Below are 21,573 nucleotides of genomic sequence, written 5' to 3'. Positions count from 1 at the left end.
GCAGATATCCCTGCATGTCAATTTGGGTGGGGACTGACAAATTTTTTTTATTTTTTTTTCTCACACAAGGAGGAAAAAAAGTGTTAAAAAACTCCACACTGAAAAAAACGTAAAAAAAAAAAAAAAAAAAAAAAAATGTACCCACAAATTCTTCACTAAAATGATTTTTTCTTTTCTAAAAACACTATAAATATAATTATGCTATATATAAAATTTCTTTTAAAATGTTATTAAACATACTAAAGTGTGATTTCATACTAAAATGTAAAATCCTACAAACATATACATAATAAAAAAAATAAATAAATAAAACAACGAAAAAAAAAAAACTCCCTTTTTTCATATTGGGACTATTTCCAAATGCCAAATACAAATTTTCGAAATTTCATTCATATCAAAACTGAAAAAACTAATATGCAATTTTGTACCTGTCAATTTATTTGCTTTGTACATCATATACCTTCTATAACATCATTTAATCCATCTGGGTATAATGTACCCAGACGGAAGATCCAATATGATTCTTTCCAGTTTAACTTTTGTACTCTATTAGTACACTTCACAGGTATTTGCTCCAACGGGGTTACAGAAATATTGAATGTTTTATTATGCTTCAAACATAAATGCCGGGATAAGCTCTGTTTTAAAAAGCCATTTTTAGTATTGTGTCTGTGGCCATTCATACGGGATCGTAAGGACTGAATAGTCCGACCCACGTATTGCAGGCCACAGGCACAGGTAATAACATATATCACAAAATCACTATCACATGTTAGTTTTTGTGTGATTGCTATGGTTTCACCCGTACTATACGACGTGATGTGATGAGTCATATGGGTGATAATTTTACAGGTACAACATTTTCGGGAACCACATCGATAAATACCCGGTTTGGAAGCATCCGTTTTGTTTATCCTAATTTTTTCTTTTCTCTGTATACATTCACGTTCCTCATCTTTGGTCATTCTGAGATTACTAGGGGCAATTATACCCTTCACTGTTTGGCCCCTACGAAAAGTAATATTGGGTTTGTCTGGTAAAAGTTTTTTCAAAAATGTATCTTTTTTCAATAAGTACCAATATTTATTTAAAATGTTTCTTATCTCTATATTACTACTATTAAAAGCAGTGATAAAATTATACTGCCACCCATCTTTTTTTCTATCCTTATTATTTTTGTTTTTATTAGTTGTCTGCTCAGGTTTTTCTCCTCTTTCCTTAGTTATCCCCTCTTCCACTTCCTTATTTTTATTATTCTCTCTGGATAAGCACTCCTGCTGAGTTCTTTCTAGATTGGTTCTATATGCTGCCATAATTAATCGCTTTGGATATTTCTTATCCGTAAACCTATCGATCAAAATTTTCGATTGTTCCACATAATCTTTCTTATTTGTATTATTTCTCCTGATTCGACGGAACTGTGGTGTAAAGATTAGGTGATTCAGTAGTGTCATGTATTGTAAAAATACTATAATTAGGGCAAAGTTCAGATATGTGATTCTGAGGTCTAAGAAATAAAAGACTAAAAGAACTAAAGAACAATGAAAACATTGTGATTCGAGGGGCAGATAAAGGAGGGGGTATTGTCATTCAGGACAGAGAGGACTATTTGGAGGAAGCATATAATATATTATCGGATGTAAAATACTATAAAAAATTAGACGTTGACCCTTCCAAAAGACATATCGAAGATTATCATAGGTTGATAGACACGGCCTTTAATCAAAACATCCTAAATAGAAGGGAAAAACGGTTCCTGACTAACAAAAATCCAAATACAGCCCTATTCTATCATCTGCCCAAGGTGCATAAAAATCCTGTGAAACCTCCCGGACGACCGATCATCTCGGGGATAGGGTCACTAACTAGTCAGCTGTCTCATTACATTGATCTGTACCTGCAGAATCTAGTTAGAAAATTACCTTCTTTTCTCCTAGACTCCAGCCAATTAATAAAAGAATGTGAAAATTTTGTTTGGGAAGAAGATTACATGTTCATAACTTTAGACGTGCACGCTCTTTACTCCAACATTGATCATAGATTGGGAATAAATTCAGTTTCACATTATTTGAATGAGGTAATTGATATGCCAGAACATCAGAGACAATTTTTAATAATGGGTCTAAAATTCATATTGGAACACAACCTTTTTACTTTCCAGGGGCAATTGTATATACAGCGGCTTGGCACCGCGATGGGGACTCGGGTAGCCCCAAGTTTCGCAAATCTTTTCATGGGGTGCTTCGAGTCCTCATCCCCCTTATGTCAGCTACCTTACTGTAACAATATATTATATTATCGACGCTTCATTGATGATTTAATTATATTCTGGAAAGGCACTGCAGTTGAAGCTCAAGAATTTATTGTGGCATTAAACAGGAATGACTGGGGTATCACTTTTTCCGCAGAGGTTAATAAAGAAAAAATAAATTTTCTTGATCTAGAAATATCTCATAAAAACAAAAAAATTAGCACTAGAACTTACTTCAAGAAAACTGACACCAATGGTTTCCTCGATTATCGGAGTGCACACCATCAAAAATGGAAGCAAAACATTCCTTATAGCCAGTTCCGTCGAATCAGGAGAAATAATACAAATAAGAAAGATTATGTGGAACAATCGAAAATTTTGATCGATAGGTTTACGGATAAGAAATATCCAAAGCGATTAATTATGGCAGCATATAGAACCAATCTAGAAAGAACTCAGCAGGAGTGCTTATCCAGAGAGAATAATAAAAATAAGGAAGTGGAAGAGGGGATAACTAAGGAAAGAGGAGAAAAACCTGAGCAGACAACTAATAAAAACAAAAATAATAAGGATAGAAAAAAAGATGGGTGGCAGTATAATTTTATCACTGCTTTTAATAGTAGTAATATAGAGATAAGAAACATTTTAAATAAATATTGGTACTTATTGAAAAAAGATACATTTTTGAAAAAACTTTTACCAGACAAACCCAATATTACTTTTCGTAGGGGCCAAACAGTGAAGGGTATAATTGCCCCTAGTAATCTCAGAATGACCAAAGATGAGGAACGTGAATGTATACAGAGAAAAGAAAAAATTAGGATAAACAAAACGGATGCTTCCAAACCGGGTATTTATCGATGTGGTTCCCGAAAATGTTGTACCTGTAAAATTATCACCCATATGACTCATCACATCACGTCGTATAGTACGGGTGAAACCATAGCAATCACACAAAAACTAACATGTGATAGTGATTTTGTGATATATGTTATTACCTGTGCCTGTGGCCTGCAATACGTGGGTCGGACTATTCAGTCCTTACGATCCCGTATGAATGGCCACAGACACAATACTAAAAATGGCTTTTTAAAACAGAGCTTATCCCGGCATTTATGTTTGAAGCATAATAAAACATTCAATATTTCTGTAACCCCGTTGGAGCAAATACCTGTGAAGTGTACTAATAGAGTACAAAAGTTAAACTGGAAAGAATCATATTGGATCTTCCGTCTGGGTACATTATACCCAGATGGATTAAATGATGTTATAGAAGGTATATGATGTACAAAGCAAATAAATTGACAGGTACAAAATTGCATATTAGTTTTTTCAGTTTTGATATGAATGAAATTTCGAAAATTTGTATTTGGCATTTGGAAATAGTCCCAATATGAAAAAAGGGAGTTTTTTTTTTTTTCGTTGTTTTATTTATTTATTTTTTTATTCATGTATATGTTTGTAGGATTTTACATTTTAGTATGAAATCACACTTTAGTATGTTTAATAACATTTTAAAAGAAATTTTATATATAGCATAATTATATTTATAGTGTTTTTAGAAAAGAAAAAATCATTTTAGTGAAGAATTTGTGGGTACATTTTTTTTTTTTTTTTTTTTTTTACGTTTTTTTCAGTGTGGAGTTTTTTAACACTTTTTTTCCTCCTTGTGTGAGAAAAAAAAAAAAAAAAAAAAAAATTTGTCAGTCCCCACCCAAATTGACATGCAGGGATATCTGCTATAAAATGTGTTCAGATAGATCTGTTTATATGCATGACATTATACCTGAGGAAGACTCTAAGAAGTCGAAACCGGTTGTATTTTAGTTTGAAATAAAAATCATCTTTGAATCAGAATATCGAGTTCCATCATCATCCTTCAGGAGCGCATATTGCTGGGAAAAACATTCACAAAGTGTTATCGCCTATGAAAGCACTGTTCAGTGCGCTCATCAGTTCCCAGATCTTTGCAGCAAACTGAGTGGAAAGAGGAATGGAGTGATCCATGGATTGGATCTATACACAGTATATCAAGACACCAAAAAGGTGAGTGGATTCACACTGAGTACACACCTTTGGAAACTAACTACTACACTCAGAAGTCTGCGCTTCCCATTTCTCTCCCTATAATCCCCTCTTGTTTTGGATAAAAGAGTAAAATTTCTTATTGTGAAAAAATCAGCATCTGTTGGAAAGCCTTCCCAGTAAAGAAAAAAAACACACAGTGCATTCTTCCATGCCTTAGTTTAAAGGGGTTAGCTGCTACTTTACAAGTCACTTTTATGTGAACTTATTGCCATACAGCTATTAGTCATATAATCCATAAATCTGGGCTTTTTGGGAGAATCACAAGAAGAAAGCCATATTTGAAAGCAAGCCATATGAAGTCCTGTTTGAAGTTTGCAAAATGCCATGCAGGGGACATAACAAGCATATGGAAAAAGGTGCACTGGTCTGATGAGACCAAAGTAGAACTTTTTTGGCTACATGCCAAATGCTATGTATGGCAGAAAACATCACCCTGAAAACCTCATCCCCACCATCAAACGTGGTGGCATCATCATACTTTGGTGATACATTACAATACTGTGGCATAGGAAACTGTAATTGGACCTGTAAGAGATTAATAGCTGCTGAGTAAATTAAAAGATTGCATACAGATAGCACACAGATGACAAGTGAGAACAAATTGTCCTACTCTCCTGGATGAGAATTGGACTGTTTGCTTTACACACAGGTGTGAGTGTACCCTTAGGGACCATTTTTTCTTACTTCTCATCCTTGTGCTGACCGTACGCAATCCATTATTTTCTATCTTACAGAATTGCAATGTATTCGTAAAAATCGGATGCCAAAAAATCGGAGGTTACTTATATAAAGTGATAAAAGATGATTTCTCCACAACAAGACATCTGATATGAGACATACAGCTGGGACTTTTCTCAGCTCTCTATAACCTGTATGCCCATAATTAGGCTGGCATCACACTCAGCGTAGGGAAATACGGTCTATATTTTACAGGTGTAATACGCAGAAATGATCCCAAAACAGTGTTCCGTATGTCATCCATAGGCAGGGTGTGTCTGCGTATTTTACGCATGTTAACCTCCGTATGTAATCCGTATGGCATCTGTACTGCGTTTTTTTCACGCAACCTTACAAAATGGACATTTATCGGTTTTGAGGCCTGAAAATAATTTAAAATCATCAGCATAAACCCTTGTTAAGGCCTCTACAACAGGTGGAACCCTTCCATATGGCCATTTTGTTGCTGTGCTTGTGTAGGTGTTTTGGTGGTACTTGGGCAACATGTGTGACCTCCTGCAATTCACACCAACTCAGCGGGTGTTATTTAATTGGGTCTTGTCACGCCGCTTTGGCCAGCCATACCCCGTGATAGTTGATCCGCGAAGGAGGAGAAGAAGAATGTGGGTGCATCCACTTTTGCTGCAACGCCCTATAAAGGGCATTTTCACCGGCTATATTCATCTCTGCGGACACATCCAGACAAATTCTTTCAGTACTGTCGCATGACAATACCCACCTTTGATATCTTGTTGGAGACAGTACGTCCAGGAATTACATATCAGGATACCAGGATGCGGAAATGCATATCCGCAGAGGAGGGTCTTCTCCTTATCTTACGGTATGTATTCACCATCCTCACATACTGTATGTTGATGATGTTTTTTGTACTATTTAGATTTTCATAGCATCTTATCTACATTATATTAATACATTATGTATAAATCATATACAAATATGTATTAAATGTTAAACGTTAGTATCCAGTGTAAATTTAGGAAGGTACACTGGTCTCCTGCCTTTTTTGATCCTCATATTACTTTGTTTTACTAGGGTTTTTGTAAAGCATTGTAACATAGCTAATTTTTTAAATTTTATTTTGCTTTCAGATTCCTGTCAACTGGATTATCTTATGTGAGACTACATTTTGAATTTCTCATAGGGCGGTCCACTATTTCAGGCATTGTGCGTAATACATGTGTTTACATATGGGACAAACTACATGAACTTGTGATGCCGGAGCCCAAAATGGAGGATTGGCTGAAAATAGCCAGTGGCTTTTCTGACTGTTGTCAATTTCCACACTGTATTGGAGCACTGGATGGGAAACATATCAGGGTGCGTAAGCCGCCGAACTCGGGCACCCAATTCTATAATTATAAGCAGTTTTTCTCTGTAGTTCTGCTAGCTGTAGTTGACAGTAACTACAGGTTTATAATTGTAGATATGGGCCTATGTTAGATATGGGCCTATAATTGTAGATATGGGCCTATCGCCTATGGGCGAATTGGAGACTCTAGAGTCTTCAATGTGTCCATTATGGGTCAGCGGCTACGTGAAATCCTGTTGGACCTCCCATCACCACGACAACTCCAAGGCTCCAATGCTGAAGCAGTCCCATATGTACTTGTGGCAGATGAGGCCTTCCAACTGACCAGGCATGTCATGGGGCCTTATCCCCGGTGCAAGCTTGACCACCAGTGGCGTGTCTTTAATGTCAGACTTTCACAGGCACGGCGACTGGTGGAGTGCACCTATGGCATTATGGCATCCAAATGGCGTGTTCTCCAGTCTGCCATTCAGCTGAGTGAGTCAAATGTAAATGAAGTCATAAAAGCTTGTGTTGTTCTACACAATGTCACAAGAATTCATGAGTGCTCCTCAGCTGACAGTGATGAAGGCAGGTTGGCTAATGTGGGTAGGCCTACAACACAAGTCCTTCTTCCGCGGCGTCCACTTTCTGGCATAAAAGTTAGGGATATTTTTACAAATTATTTTGTTTCTCCTCAGGGAGAAACAAAAATGCATAAATTACTTAAATTACTTAACTATGTATGTTTCATTGACTTATGTTACAGATGTTTATCAACCGAATAATTGAGTATGATGTTGTAATGATTTGTCCAACAAACTTAAATTGACTTTTGACTATATTATTTTATTATAGCAAAAGCCTTTTTTGGATTTTTAAACACCATATTAATATCATATGGTTTTTTTTTCAGAAACCAGGACATAACCCATTTTTTTTAGAAAAATATAACAAAGTGCTATCACAGCAGAGTCAAAGAAAAACATGTTTAGAAACTAAACTAAAAAATAATTATCATAAAGCAATTCGCATTACAGATTTCTGTAAGTTGGTGGAGGTGATGACGGAAGCTCAGGGACCTGGTCAGGTGGCCTTTGTTGTGCCAATTGTCCCTCATCCTGTGTGAATGATGTCTGTCCCTGCTCAAAATGATGCCCTTGCTCATATTGGCCAGTTGTGTATTGGCTATAATAAGGGTTTTGAGTATGGCCCTTATGAGGTTGAAAATAAGGCCTTGCATCATAACCCCCTTCCCAATATGGCCATGTCGTCCAAACCCAGTTTGGGACCTGCCTCCAGCACTGGGTCTGGACAAGTAGCCATATTGGGGAGGTTGATGGTATGATGGCATATGGTAACGTGCTGACCTTGGTGGGTTTTGGGTGGGAACGGGTAGAGGTGTAGGTACAGGTGGAGGGGGTGCTTCAAATACTTGTTGATCATGCACCTGTTGAGATGATGGAAGGTGCAGGACGTTACATGCTGACAGCTGCCACCTCTCAATGAACTCAAATAATTCATAGGGTTCATTTGGTGGGGTACATGCATCAAAAAGTATTTGAAAACACCCTCTCACACGTAGCCTCACCTCACGGGGTATGGGACGGAGGTACCAGGCCAGGCTCCTCGAATAGGCCTCCTCACTATCATCCTGTGCAGCCCTGGTTAAATAATTAAGGACCCCATTGTCCACATTCCTGCAAGTTTCTAGCAGCTCTCTCCTTCTGCGGCCACGACGGGAAATGACAGCAGGCTGTGGGGATGTCTCCAGTGGAACAGTAGGGCTGCTACTGTTTCCTGGATCATCCTGACTTCCTGGATGTGGTGCTGCTGCGGGTGGTGGTGCAGCTTCTTGGCCAGTTGTTGCTGGATCTTGTGGTGCAACTGAAGATGTTGCAGGAGTGATGTCACTGGAAGGATGAGAAGATGGGCCAGCCACCTCTTCTCTTTCCACCAACCGGATCTATCAGGGCCTCCGAATCTGAGCCGGTCTCCCTCTCAGTGAGGTTTGACTGTGTTCTGTTTGTAAAGTATGAGAATAATTATTGATAAATTAAAATTTTACCTTTCTAAAACATATGTGTAATTTTGAATTATGTTTTTACTTATGGTCTCAGATCCATACTGGCATCTAAAAAGGAGAGTTGGTCATAATAAATATATTTCCTTTTTTTTAAAGGCGCTGCTGCCCCACTCCTGGCCCACTGCTGCCTTTCTCGCCTATATTGGTCGTGTATGCTGTGCCATCGTCTCATAACATCTTCCACTGCAATGATAGGGAAAAAAATAATGTATAAGGCCATTGTGCACAGTGGTACCACAATGTGTCAGTGATATAACAGATTTTAATGTGGCCTAGTAACCTGCATTTCTTAAAAAATATCATCAACATAAAGATTGTAAACACAAACAGCACACTATGAAATAAAGGAAAATACATAGAATTTCAGGCTATAAGGACAGGGTCCTCTCCCCTCTGTAGCAGTATGTCAGTGTAAATTTTTATAATGTAAACGACATCTAGAAAACTCTGTACCTAACCCCTTTCTCATGTCCAGCACCATGTAATTAATGGTGCTATATAAATAAATGAGATTAATGTTAAAGAAAATATCATAAGGCCAAAATTCATGTAAGCAATGCAGTTTACAATACTATTGATAGAGAAACATGAGTGTACTTACTTATCTGCCTCTGGACCTCACGTGGCCGCTGCTCATATTCTGGGAAAAGGATCCCCCATATGCTTCTCCATGCCACCTCTTTTCTGGCCCGGTTGGAATAATGGGCATCTCGCCGATCCCATATTTCTGGCCTCTCTTGCACCAGGACCAGCAGGATTTCGACATTAATAATATTGGCCATGATGCAGGAGACTCTGTGGAGGCGTGCGGCAGACTTCCGGGATATCTGTCTGGCTTTTTCAGCTAATTAGCATGTCTGAGCTTCCTGATGGAGGGCTTGGCACATTTCCTGTCACCTGCTGAACTCTTGCATATTTTACGCAAGTCACACTGTTGGTCCGTGTGTAATCCGTATTTTTTGCGCACCCATACACTTTCATTGGCAGATTTTTTGCGCAATACGCTGACAAACGCAGCATGCTGCGATTTTCTACGCCCGTAAAATACGGATGCGTAATATACGCCAAATAGGAGCTGCCCCATAGAGACTCATTGGTCCGTGTGCAAGGCGTTGTTTTTGCGCCTCACATACATCCGTAAACTCTCTAGTGTAACGCCGGCCTAAATGTTTAGATAGGTCAAATGTTGTGACAGATTCCTTTTAATCACAGCCTATCTAAGCATTTTTTAATTGAACATCAAATAGATCCTAGCCATCTGAAATTAATAATACTTGAACAAATACCTATGAATATTCCAAATAAATTCTAAAGATTAATGAACGGAATTCTTTTGGATATTCAAACTTGAAACTTTGGCAACTGAATAACTGAATGAGAGGATCAAAAATACAAGATGTGATTGATTTAATTTCCCTAATGGGAAGTCCAATAAACTCCTTTCAAGTTTTTTTTCCTCAGTGTCTTTTTATTTTTTTATTTAGAGAGGTATATTTTTTCTTAAAGAGGTAGTTTTGTGTTCTTATTTGTTAATATATATATCTATATGTTAATATACTTACTATAAGGAGTTACATTTTGATGGCAGTAAACATACTTTCTGTAACACAGACCTTAGTTTCATGATTTTGGTTTTGAAACAAAAATAGCACTCAGTGGTTTAATATTGCCCTCCTTATTTGCAGTATGTGAAGAAAGCAAAAATGTCATGACACAGGATGAGGTTTTTCTCCCGTCCTGTTCAGGTAGGGGTTAATCTTGTTTAGCCTCTCTTTCATTCAGGGAGGGCTATTTAGGTTTGCTGCTGGCCTGGTTCTGTGTCAGTGATACTTTTGCTTACCTGGCTTGAGTTCTTGACCCAGGTTATCATTCTGATATCGTTGTGCCTCTGTGTGCTTGTGTATGCAGTGTATGACTTGGCTTAGACTCTGTTTCTGTTTCTGCCTCTTGATTCTATACCGCTCTGTACTCTCTAGTTCTGACCCCTGGCTCTGTCTTTGACCACTCTCTGTCTTGTTCTTTTGTCCTGCGCTCCCATCTGGCTACCAACCTCAGCTTGTCCCCCACCATCCTTCTGTCTTGTCTTCCGACCTTGGCTTGCCTGACTACGTACCCAGCATTCACCTAGCTGTCGGTTCTCGTCTGTTCTCGGAGTTTGGCTCCGCCCCCGGTACCTTCCCGGCCATCACGTGATCTGCCAGGTCCTGCTCCGCTTTTCCTCGAGCACTGTGGAGTCCGTGTATTCCCTGGCTGTCTTACATTTCACGTGCGGCGATCCATTGAAAGAGACACACAGTCTGTGTGTGTGTTTACAAAAACTGTTATTATGGTGCTGTCACTGCAATCAATCTGACATCAATTTATAGTCACAATGAGTGAATATACAAATACAGCACTTCCCTAAATCCCCTTGGATTTTTTTTCATAATGAGGCTACCACTCCCATTTATTAACGTGATACAGCACTGCAGTTGTACACCATTATCAGATTTAGGCCTTTTTCTATCACTATGTGGAATGAGCTGTGTGCTCTGACCTCCTATCTCTATACTGTAAAAGCCTAAAATATCACAATTTGACCGGCCTCAATATTTTATCATGGCTGAAAGAGTCCACCCTGATTGGCTGAGACCATGAGATGCATTAGCTACAGGGCATTATAGGGACGCACGTGCAGCTGTGCCTGATGTCATAGGCCCACTCACCTAATCTTCAGCAGTATGTCAAATGACACTGGACATATATATTTATTTGTTTTGGTGATCCTCGTGAATTGAATGATAGAGTATTCAAACTCACCGGGGGCTGCGAATTTAAGGAATTTCGAGTCGAAATCGATCATCCGTGAATTGATTCTCATGTCTTGTGACAATATATCAAAGCTGTAGGTCAAGGACTGCCATGCTAACGTAATACCATTGGTTTTGGATAGTTCTCTAAGCCAACTGTTTTATCCCTTGAGCTGGATGTAACAGAGCTGATGCCAGGGTGCAGGAAGTGAAGCAGAAAGGTATGAAATTTGGCAGAAAAGGTATTTGGGGATCTTTAGTGGCATTATCCTTAGGCAATTATGGCAAATCCAGTAACTTGTTAGTTTGTTCACTGTATTTTATAGTTGTATTTTTATGTAACCCCCTTCTCATGTACAGCACCATGGAATCAATAGTGCTCTAAAATAAATAATACTACTACTAACAAGTAAGTTAGGGTCTAAAATAAATAATACTACTAATAATAAGTAAGTTAGGGTAATGGACAACCTCTTTAAATTACCTAAACATGTTGCTGTGATAAAAGTCTTCTTATTCTGTAGTTATATTTTTACTGCAACACTGAAAAAAGTGATGTTTTATTAGAAATGTGTTAATTACTGGATCTTCTATTTTCTAATTTGTATTAGTTTATCAAGTCACTTACTGATTTCAGTAATTCTAAAAAAAGATATGAATTTTATCCAGCAAACAAATATCACAATGGACTTGATGATGACTGATACACTTCAGTCACACTGGTATCAATTTTAGTCCCCAAAGATGAATAGAATCTGTCAACAGATCATCATGATCATTTTTCCTGTGCTAACTTACACCCTATCTCTGCTTTAGTATATGCCCCTATTCTGTCACTCAAGAGAAGGATCCAAGCAAATCTGAAATCTGACTCACCATAGATCTAATTAATTTTGACAGGAAGATATAAGCAAAGGTGTTTTTCAATTGTTTAATTTGTTTCTAGACTCGATTTGTTTTCACAGTGAAAGGTAGGGGGGTATTTTGTACTTTCCTAGGCATTTTGTACTTATTGTAGCTGCATTACTCTTTATCAAAGCCTTCCAAGAAAATGTTTAGAATATCTGTGGACTACGCTAGTCTTTATGTCCTCGATAAAACATGTAGTCAGCTTTATAAAGAGGGTCTGAGATCTGATTGGTAGGGCTTTTTGTATCAATATATGTGAGTTGCAATATAATGCTGAATTTTCTTCTTTTGATTCATAGGTTTGTGTATCGACCATAATTAGAGGCGTTAGCCATTAGTGGTATTTCTTTAGAAGAGATTTTAAAAGTGACTGATGTGTCAGGGTACAGGATAAAACCTGAAAACTGAAATTTTCTTGCAAGGGAGAAGACTAAAGACTTCAAATTTTTTCCTCATTGCCAAATATAAATCACAAGGGATACAAATTAATTATGATAAAATGGTGCCAGTGTGAGCAGGTTGTGAGATGCAGTAACAGACAGGAGGCAGAGCAAGGGTTAAAGTTAATTTTACTGAAACAGGGGTATACTCCATGCAGGGAGGGGAAAGGAGAGGCAGGGATACAGCAGGTGATATGAGCACAATCGGTGTGCTGAGGGAGGTAATGAGGGCAAAAGGTATAACAACTGTTCATTAAGGGTAAACTTATCAGTCTCATGGCTTCCTGACTGCAGAGTCTTAGGTTCTAACAGTGGTGCCGACGCGGTCAGCACGTGATGAATCCGGTGTCGTCCTGCAGGCATTGATGATCTGATTCCTGGCAGTGATGATGGGTCCTCGACGTCTTGCATGGAGTCCTGGGTCCAAGATTTGGATTGCAGAACGAAGAGCAGTCTCCAACATTGCCGGGGCTAGACAAAGCTCGGCAGAAGTATGCGGGTGAGAGAGGGAACAGTTCTCGGTAAGTCACCTGGTGTTTCTTAGGCGGCACGCGCACATTATTTACTGGCCCGTTATGTTGGGTACCTTGAGCAGTGGGAGCCAACAGGCAAAATACAGTTCTCCGATCACAGTCTTTGTGACAGCAGGGACAATATAGCATGGACCTTCGCTTTCACGGTACCCAGACAATGGAGCACCAAACTTCCCCTGCTGCGTGCTGCGTGCTCTCGCCAAGTCTGGCTGCCTTTTCACAAGCTCTGCCCTTTTTATCCTAGCTGCATCCCCTGTTGTCGAGTACAAAGGTTGGTCCGGGTCTCTAAGCTTTCCCCCAGACAACAAAGATGACAGTCCTGACAGTTCCGAACCCGGAGAAAGAAAGGTACCCCCGGTCCGGTCTCTCTTTACACTCCCCCTCTCCTTTTGCTCGCCATTTCACGTGCGAGAATTCTTGTAGTTTTCGTTGACATTCTACTAGTCCTTGAACGATTTGTTGCCAAATAAATTGGTCTTGATCTTATCTGTTGGGGGGTATTCTGGCTGTGGCCTGTTCAGAGTGCCTTAAGTCAGAAGGAGTAGTTGAATCAGGTTGTGTAGTCGAGTCGGGCTGAACAGATGAGGGCAGGGATGCACCCATTTCCAATGGAGCAACCACTTCAGGAACTTCAGGTACTTCAGGAACCTCAGGAACTTCAGGAGTGTGTCCCTCTCTTGGATTTACAGTTGATAGATCAGGCAACTCTTCATCTTCACGAACAGCAACGGCCGGAGGGAACATATCAGGAGCACTTTTCACCTCTTCAGTTTGGTCAGGATCTTTCGACAAACAGGGACGTAGCACATTGAGGTGAACAAATCGAGTGGGAGCATCTTCTTCCCCTTCAGGTTGAATTTCATAGACGGGCCCTTCCTGGCTGATTCTCCGCTTCACCCGATACAGGGTTTTTCCCACCGGTACTCCAGTTTGTCCCTAGGAGACTTATCTCGGACCAACACTCGGTCCCTGGTTTGAAGATCTGTCCCTCACAGAGGAGCTGTCTCTGGATGCTCAAGTTCCTGAAACCTGGTCTGCACCAGGCGATGTAGTGTCTGCAGACAATGACGATGTTCTTGGACCCAGGTGGACACCTTTGTCCGTGGATAGTCCTCCTCTGGATCCAACTCCAACTCGATGATCTCCCTTCCTGGCCGGCAGAACAGCAGGGTATATGGAGTGTAACCGGTGGTGCGATGTACTCGGTTGTTATACACCCACACTAACTCAGCTACAAATTCAGGCCACCGGGCTTTTCAGTCTTCCTCTAATGTCCTTAACATCTGGATAAGAGTCTGATTGAACCATTCACAGGCTCCATTTCCCTGAGGGTGATAAGGCGTCCAAAATTTTTCAATCTGGTACAGGCGATGCAGTTCTTCCATCACTCGCCGTAAAAACAGGCACCTTGATTGGAGTGGATTCTCTTTGGGCAGCCGTACACTTGAATGAAATTCTTGCAGATGGCATGCTGCTTATTTGGCAGTTTGGTCACGTGTCGGAGTCACAACGGTAAACTTAATGAAGTGGTCCGTCATTAATAGACAATTCTCATATCCTTGGTGGGCCAGATGTATCGTCAGATAATTTATCATCAATACTTTGAGCGGAGCAGAAGTCACGATGGTTTGTGTGGGAGCTCTCCACTCCAGAGGCTTAGCTAATTCACAGTTTCTACATTGCCGACAGGCCTCTTCCACCATGGCTTTCAGGTGAGGATGGTAAACTAGCTTTTGCAGCCACTGAAAAGTCTTCTCTTGACCAAAGTGAGCTCTTCTTTCGTGTGCTTCTCTGGCTACCTTAGGCAGCAGCTCCTCGGGGATCACCACCTGCCAGGTAACACCCAGTTCACGTTGTAACTGAATTTTTCAGTACAATAGTTCACTCTTCAGCTGGAGCCTTTCCCACTGTTGAAGGATCTACAGAGTCCTGGGGGACAGGGCGTCTTTCTCTCTTTAACTGGGAAGTTGTTTCAGAGTTACCCACTGTTTCATTTGAGCGAGTTTCCTATCTTCTTATTGTAACCGGACCCACTCATCACGAGACTGTCCCATTATGCATACCCGAGTCACTGCCTGGCAGAATCCCGGAACTCAGGAACCTCTTCAGCCTCCTGATCTTCCTCACGGTTGGGCCCAGGCTTTTCGTGTGTCACTCTGGATAAGGCATTGGCGTGAGTATTCTCAGCTCCCCTCTTGTAGGTGATTTTATATTGAAACTTCACCATCCGAGCCACCCATCGCTGCTCCAGGACCCCGAGTTTTGCATTTTCCAGGTGGCCAGAAGGTTATTATTGGTGGTCACCAGGACTTCAGAGCCAGACAAATAATCCGCAAACTTCTCAGTCATGGCCCACATCAATGCCAACAGCTCCAGCTTGAACAAACTGGAATTGTCTGGATTCCATTCGGAGTCATGTAACTGGGGGGCCCAGGACCCACCACTGGGGGCCCCCCAGTTGGTGTACACACCAGGTACGGTATATATATAATTGTGTTTGCACCTATGTAGGTGCTTGATATCAGGCCTGCTGTATTGTATTTACTATTCTTTCTATTTTTATGGGCTGATATCCTATTATTACTGAGTGCTGTTGGGTGTACCAGCTATGGGGGGTTCCACAGGTCCCTATGTTTACAGTGTATTGTGGTTGAGTTTTCCACCACCCCTACCTTTGTCCCTTGTACCTACACATTGTTTTTAAAGATATATTAATAAAAGTGATTTTTTATGGGATATAACTGCGTTCTTGTGGTGATTTAGGATTTCTGTTGTGGCAGTTGTCCCTATTAAGTCCGTGACATACATATTTAGGAGGGTACATTATTTACATATATTATATATTATGATTTTTCCTATATGTACTATGTATGCTACAACTTTATGCTTTAATACCTTATTAAAACAGAATCCCTTGCCTCTCCATTTAAAGCCGTCATGGCAACCTCTGCCTCTAATGCAGGAGTCATGGGGTGCATCCTCATCATTCCCTGGATTTGCTCAGTCTAACTCCATAGCATTGTGTTGTTCCCAGTAAACTTCGGGAGGTTACTTAACATTGCCCCTAGGGATATGCTGGACCTTGGGACCACCGTACTGCTTGGTCTGTCACCTCCGTGCTGTTGGACTGCATCTTGCCGACTATGCCTAGTGTGAGCAGGTTGCAGGTTGCAGTAACGGACAAGAGGCAGAGCCAGGGTTAAAGTACTTTTACTGAAACAGGGGTATACTCCACGCAGGGAGTGGAAAGTAGAGGCAGGGATATGGCAGGTGATATGAGCACAATCGGTGTGCTGGGGGAGGTAATGAGGTCAAAAGGTATAACAACTGTTCACTAAGGGTAAACTTATCAGTCTGATGGCTTCCTGACCGCAGAGTCTTAAGTTCTAATGGTGGTGCCGACGCTGTCAGCACGTGATGAATCCAGTGTCGTCCTGCAGTTTTTGATGATCGAGTTCCTGGCAGTGGCAATGGGTCCTCGACGTCCTACATGGGGTCTTGTGTCCAAGATTTGGATTGCAGAGCAAAGAGCAGTCTCCAACACTGCCGGGGCTTGACAGAGCTTGGCAGAAGTATGCAGGTGAGAGAGGGAACAGTTCTCGGTAAGTCACCCGGTGTTTCTTAGGCGGCATGCTCGCGTTATTTACTGGCCTGTAACGTTCGGCGCCTTGAGCAGTGGGAGACAGCAGGCAAAATACAGTTCTTCAGTCACAATCTTTGTAAGTGGCAGCAGGGACAATATAGCGCGGACCTGTGTTGTCACGGTGCTCAGAAGACGGAGCTCTAAACTTCCCCTGCTGCATGCTGTGTGCCAAGTCTGACTGCCTTTTCACATGCTCTGCCCTTTTTATCCTAGCTACACCCCTGCTGTCATGTGCAAAGGTCGGTCCCAGTCTCTAAGCTTTCCCCCAGACAACAAAGGTGACAGTCCCAACAGTTCCGGACCCGGCGCAAGAAAGGTGCCCCCGATCCGGTCCTTCTTCTTACACCAGAACAAACCTAACATAAGGCTGGAGGTACTGTCTTCTGGAGTGGCTTGGTGGACAATTTTAAAGGGATTGTCGCATGAAGACATCACAGATAAGATACATTCTGAGAATAGATGTTTCAGATTGGAATCTTGCATGTAATGTCTGGACAGTAGTGTTGAGCGATACCTTCCGATACTCAAAGGTATCGGTATCGGATGGGATCGGCCGATATCCAAAAAATATCGGATATCGCCGATACCGATACCCGATACCAATGCAAGTCAATGGGACACAAGTATCGGAAGCTATCCTAGATGGTTCCCAGGGTCTGAAGGAGAGGAAACTCTCCTTCAGGCCCTGGGATCCATATTCATTTAAAAAATAAAGAATTAAAATAAAAAATATGGATATACTCACCCCTCCGGCGGCCCCTGGACCTTAGCGATGTAACCGGCAGCCTCCGTTCCTAAGAATGAGGAGGGAAGGACCTTCGTTGACGTCGCAGCTTGTGATTGTTCGCGTGACCGCTCATGTGACCGCTCACGCGACCAATCACAAGCCGCGACGTCATCGCAGGTCCTAAACTCACTGCATTCTTAGGAACGGAGGCTGCCGCTTACATCGCTAAGGTCCAGGGGCCGCCGGAGGGGTGAGTATATCCATATTTTTTATTTTAATTCTTTATTTTTTACATGAATATGGATCCCAGGGCCTGAAGGAGAGTCTCCCCTCCTCCAGACCCTGGGAACCATACACTGGGAACTTCCGATTCCGATTTCCGATATCACAAAAATGTGGGAACTCGGTATCGGAATTCCGATACAGCAAATATCAGCCGATACCCGATACTTGCGGTATCAGAATGCTCAACACTACTGGACAGTCTAGACTACCAATGCATGCAAAATAAAACATAAGTGACTTTTGAGGTTCTCTGAAAGGTAGGATAAATATATTGGTACAGCTTTTATTAATGTTGGTGATTCAAAAATAAGATGAGGGCGTCATAAATATGGTGTCATGCACAAATACTATATTTTTCATATAATGTACATATTTATGTGTATTACATATATATGTATCTATGCTAGGAAACTGAAGCAGAGTCTTTGATTCACATAAGAGTTAAAGGTGGAATTTTTGGGAAATACGTCAAATAATGACTTTAACAAATGTAACATGTTAAAAAGGGATTATACTTTTACCATGATTCAACATATCTAGCAATAATTAATGACTAAATATAATTTATATTTCCACCTTTAATATCACCCAGAAAAAGTACAATTCAACAAAAAAAAAGCGTAAATAATCTCTAATAGGCCTAACATTAAAGGGAACCTGTCACCCCCCCCAGGTGTTTGTAACTAAAAGAGCCACCTTGTTCAGCACTAATGCTGCATTTGGACAACGTGGCTCTTTTAGTTATACTCCTTGCACACGCTGAAATAAACACTTATAAAATTTGCCCCCTCATACCGTGAAACCATCCCGGAGGCGGGACTTTCCTTCTTCATGCCGTGGCATGCGATTAGGGATCAGCTGACGCCACACAGTCTGTAGAAGGCGGAGGGAGATGAGTGAGAGGCGAATATATGCATTGCGCATGCCCATGAATCCCAGCCCCACAGTATGAATAAATCAGAAGACACTGCGGGGTGGGATCTCGGGCAGCTCGGCCACACAGGCGCAGTCAGCCTGACATCAAATGATGTCAGAAGACAGGCAGCGCTAACTGTGCATGTCCAAGGGATAACATAACAGCGCAGGCTCCGGGACAGATTCAGACAACGCTGAGGAGGCAGCGCCCGGCGCCAAGGGAGTATGAATGACGGCTGTGCTGCCTCTGATTAGGAAGGAAAGTCCCACCTCCGGGACGGTTTCACGGTATGAGGGGGCACATTTTATAAGTGTTTATTTAAGCGTGAGCAAGGAGCATAACTAAAAGAGCCACCTTGTGCAAATGCATCATTAGTGCTGCACAAGGTGGCTCTTTTAGTTACAAACACCTGGGGGGGTGACAGGTTCCCTTTAAACAATATGAATTTCCTTTGTATTTTAGGCAATAAAAAATGGTCATTTTTTACATTTTAAAAATTACAAAAAGAAAAATGGGCCAATGCAGTACCAGTACCTGCTTGTATTCCAGTCATACCTGCCTGCACATGCCAGTGCCAGCCTGTATACCAGCCATACCAATTTGTACCTGTCATAGTTATCTGTTGTGGATTCTGTTTGTGGGCTCCCTCTGGTGGTTACTGCTGGTACTGGGTGACTTTGGTGGGTTGCGGCCTTTGGTTTCCACCTGTCCATCAGTGGCTGGGTGTTTCCTATTTTACCTGGCCTCTCTGTCATTTCCCTTGCCGGCTATCAATGTATTCAGATGTGCTCTGTTTGGTTCCTGCCTACCTGCTCCCAGATCTTTCAGGATAAGCTAAGTGCTGATTTTCAGTTGTTTGGTTTTTTGTCCAGCTTGCTTATTATGTCTCTATGCTAGCTGGTAGCTCTAGTGGACTGAGGTTCTCCCCATGTGCCATGAGTTGGCACATGGGTTCTTGTAATCTCAGGATGGTTTTTTTGATTAGGGTTTTTTGCTGACCGCTCAGTCCCCTTTTGTATCGTTCTGCTTTCTAGTTTACAGCGGGCCTCAATTTGCTAAAACTATATATATCATCTCTATGTGTGTGCCTTCCTCTCATTTCACCGTCAATACATGTGGGGGGCAACTATATCTTTTGGGGTTCATTCCGCTGGAGGCAAGTGAGGTCTTTATTTTCTCTGCAGTGCTAGTTAGCTCTTAGGCTGGTGCGTGGCGTCTAGAACCAACGTAGGCACGCTCCCTGGCTATCTCTAGTTGCGTTTGTCAGGCGTAGGGCAGCGGTCAGCCCAGGTTCCATCACCCTAGAGCTCGTCCGTAATATATTTGTACTTTGCTTGTCCTGTGCTATCCCTAGCCATTGGGATTCATGACAGTATAGCTGGCCCACAAAGTGTTAATTGTTTGGGCTGAAGCAGGAGAAAGAGAAGTGTTTAAGGGAATTTTTTTTTTTTTTTTTTCCCTTCAGAGTTTTGCTGCCTAGCCCTTAATTGCTGTCTAGCTGCTTCTTACCTCCTCTTAACCCTTGAATGGCTCTGATCTTAGCTGTTTAACATGGATGTCCAGAGTTTGGCTTCCAGCCTGAGTAATCTCGCGGCAAAAGTTCAAAACATACAGGATTTTGTTGTTCACACTCCCATGTCTGAACCTAGAATTCCTATTCCAGAGTTCTTTTCTGGAGATAGATCTACCTTCCTGAATTTCAGGAACAATTGTAAATTGTTTCTTTCTTTAAAATCTCGCTCCTCTGGAGACCCTGCTCAACAGGTCAAGATTGTAATATCTTTCCTGCGGGGCGACCCTCAGAGTTGGGCATTTGCATTGGCACCAGGGGATCCTGCATTGCTCAGTGTGGATGCATTTTTTCTGGCATTGGGATTGCTCTATGAGGAACCTAACCTGGAGATTCAGGCTGAAAAGGCTTTATTAGCCCTCTCTCAGGGGCATGATGAAGCGGAGATATATTGTCAGAAGTTTCGGAAATGGTCGGTGCTTACTCAGTGGAATGAGTGCGCCCTGGCTGCAAACTTCAGAAATGGTCTTTCTGAGGCCATTAAGGATATTATGGTGGGGTTCCCTACGCCTACAGGTCTGAATGAGTCTATGGCTATGGCCATTCAGATTGATCGGCGTTTACGGGAGCGCAAACCCGTGCACCAGTTGGCGGTGTCTTCTGAACAGGCACCTGAGACTATGCAATGTGATAGAATTCAGTCCAGAAGTGAACGGCAAAATTATAGGCGGAAAAATGGATTGTGTTTCTATTGTGGTGATTCAGCTCATGTTATATCAGCATGCTCTAAACGCACAAAAAGGGTTGATAAATAGTGTTGAGCGATACCGTCCGATACTTGAAAGTATCGGTATCGGAAAGTATCGGCCGATACCGGCAAAATATCGGATCCAATCCGATACCGATACCCGATACCAATACAAGTCAATGGGACTCAGGTATCGGACGGTATCCCTGATGGTTCCCAGGGTCTGAAGGAGAGGAAACTCTCCTTCAGGCCCTGGGAACCATATAAATGTGTAAAAGAAAGAATTAAAATAAAAAATATCGCTATACTCACCTGTCCGACGCAGCCGGGACTTCAGCGAGGGAACCGGCAGCGTTGTTTGTTTAAAATTCGCGCTATTACTTGGTTACGTGAATTCCCGGCTTGTGATTGGTCAGGTCGGCCATGTTGCCGGGACGCGGACCAATCACAGCAAGCCGTGACGAAATTACGTCACGGCTTGCTGTGATTGGTCCGCGTCCCGGCAATATGGCCGCCCTGACCAATCACAAGCCGTGACGTCACGGGAGGCTGGACACGCGCTCATTTTAAATTGGGCGCGTGTCCAGCCTCCCGTGACGTCACGGCTTGTGATTGGTTGCGC

The sequence above is a fragment of the Ranitomeya variabilis genome, chromosome 3, assembly GCF_051348905.1.
Source record: "Ranitomeya variabilis isolate aRanVar5 chromosome 3, aRanVar5.hap1, whole genome shotgun sequence".
Classification (NCBI taxonomy): Eukaryota; Metazoa; Chordata; class Amphibia; order Anura; family Dendrobatidae; genus Ranitomeya; species Ranitomeya variabilis.
Note: the sequence above shows the minus strand (reverse complement) of the source record.